The following is a 2,500-nucleotide window of genomic DNA, read 5'->3' as shown; positions in this document are numbered from 1 at the left end:
ACGGGCGGCGCGCGCGACGCTCTCGCGGAGCGTCCTCCGACGCTTCCCCGGGCTCCTGGAGCCGCCTCCCGGCCCGAGGGGTGCCCGTCCGCACTCATCGGCTGAACTTCCGCGAATTGCAGTACCCGATTCGGCCCGCCGGGGGGCGCTGCCGCCGGGGGAAGAGGGGGACGGGCCGGGCCTGGCGCCGGGCTCCGCCGGACGCCCGGCGCTGCCCCGTCTCGGCCTCGGAAGGGGGAGTCGGGGGAACGGGAGGCCGGGAGTCCCGGAGAAAGAGAGAGAGAGAGAGAGAGAGATAGAGAGACCTCCGCGGTTCCGCCTTCGACCGCCGGGGGGCGCCGCGCACCCGTCCGCACGGGCCCGTCCCGGTGGCTCCCGGCAGGGCTCTCCCAAACCCTCTCCCAGGGCCCCGGTCCGGGAGCCCGACTGCGTCCGCTCTCCGCTTCCAGAGAGGAGGCTGTCGGACGGGGAGAGCTGGTACCGGGCTCCTGGAGCCCTGCCTGGGCAGCCTATGGAAGGGAGGGAGCCCTGGCCCTGCTGCTCTCCGAGCTCCGGCCCTGCTGCTCTCCGAGCTCCGTGCCTGCTCTGCCACGGGTCCTTTCGCAGGAGCTCCAGGGAAACGGGCTTTTCGGCCCCTGACAGAGTCCCGGCTCTCTCGCTCGCCTCGTTGGTACCTACTGATCCGGCGGAGGTGTTCTCCGGCGGGTAGCGACACGGACGGCCGAGGGCGCGCTTCACCCAGGCTTCAACCGTCTCCTCCCCGAGCCCCTGGAAGTGCAGCTGGGCCGCGGGCGCCCCGGTCCGCACTCATCTGCGAAACTTCCACAAATTGCAGTACCCGATTTGGCCCGCCGGGGGGCGCTGCCTCCGGGGGGAGAAGGAGACGTGCCCGGCCCGTACGTCGGGCTCCAACGGATGCCCGCCGTGGACCCTTTATAGGCCCCATCCTGGTCCTGCCATGCTGTTATCGGAGCTCCACGGCTATCTTGTCACTAAACCTTTCGTTTGAGCTCCAGGGCTTTTTGCTTTTTGTAACCCGGTTCCTGGAGCCCTGCCTGGGCAAAATCGGATGCAAGAAGGCCCTGCCCATGCTGATCTCTGAGCTCCGCGCATCTTCTGTCACGGGTCCTTTCGCAAAAGCTCCAGGGAAACAGGCTTTTCGGCCCCGGACAGAGTCCCGGCTCTCTCGCTCGCCTCGTTGGTACCTACTGATCCGGCGGAGGTGTTCTCCGGCGGGTAGCGACACGGACGGCCGAGGGCGCGCTTCACCCAGGCTTCAACCATCTCCTCCCCGAGCCCCTGGAAGTGCCGCTGGGCCGCGGGCGCCCCGGTCCGCACTCATCCGCGACACTTCCGCGCTGGAGTCCGACGCTCGCCGGCCGCGTCCCCCGGCCCGCGGGGGCCCGGGGGGAGGCCCGACGCGTGCGGGGGGAGGCGGCGGGCGGCGGGGGCGCCCCCGCGCCACCCGACGGCGCCCCCCGGTGGCCAGAGGCGGCTCGGAGCGAGACGATCGGGGGGGGACGGCGGCGCGTGACCCGCCCCGGCCCCCTTGGCCCAGCGGACGGGCAGGCGGCTCCCGGGCGACCCCCCCCGATCCCCGCCGCGGCGCCCCCCGGTGGCCGCCTGACGCCACTGCGGGGGGTGCAGATTCCGTGTGTCCTCTCGGATAAAAACAAAAGAAAAGGTTCCCGTCGGGCGAAAGTAAGTGGGACGCAGGGCCCCGGGCCCCGACGGTCCGCGCGCGCGGCGCCCCCCGCTGGCCGGTCGAAGGGAGGACAAAAATAAAATGAAAAAAATTTCAAAAAAGCACTCGCCCCAAACAGACGAAAGGTACCCGGTCCGCCCGGATGAACCCTCCCCCGTGTCCCCGCCGCGGCGCCCCCCGCTGGCCAGCCGAGGTAATACACGATTGAGAGGGGGGGAGTGAAAAACAGGGGCAAAAAATGAAAAACACCCCACCCGTTTGAATGCAAAGTCCCGGAGCGGCCAGGGGTGGACGCCGGTCCGCGCGCACGGCGCCCCCCGCAGGCCAGTTGAAGGGAAGAACGGAACGAGACTTAAAGATAAAAAAAAATTTCAAAAAAGCACTCGCCCCAAACAGATGAAATGTACCCGGTCCGCCCGTGTCCCCGCCGCGGCGCCCCCCGCTGGCCAGCCGAGGTAATACACGATTGAGAGGGGGGGAGTGGAAAAAAAAAGGGCAAAAAAATGAAAAACACCCCACCCATTTGAATGCAAAGTCCCGGAGCGGCCAGGGGTGGACGCCGGTCCGCGCGCACGGCGCCCCCCGCAGGCCAGTTGAAGGGAAGAACGGAACGAGACTAAAAGATAAAAAAAAATTTCAAAAAAGCACTCGCCCCAAACAGATGAAATGTACCCGGTCCGCCCGTGTCCCCGCCGCGGCGCCCCCCGCTGGCCAGCCGAGGTAATACACGATTGAGATTAAAAAAAACCAGGCAAAAGACAAAAACACACCACCGATTTAAATGCAGTGTTCACG

This window comes from Pseudophryne corroboree, unplaced genomic scaffold, assembly GCF_028390025.1.
Source record: "Pseudophryne corroboree isolate aPseCor3 unplaced genomic scaffold, aPseCor3.hap2 scaffold_3037, whole genome shotgun sequence".
Classification (NCBI taxonomy): domain Eukaryota; kingdom Metazoa; phylum Chordata; class Amphibia; order Anura; family Myobatrachidae; genus Pseudophryne; species Pseudophryne corroboree.
Note: the sequence above shows the minus strand (reverse complement) of the source record.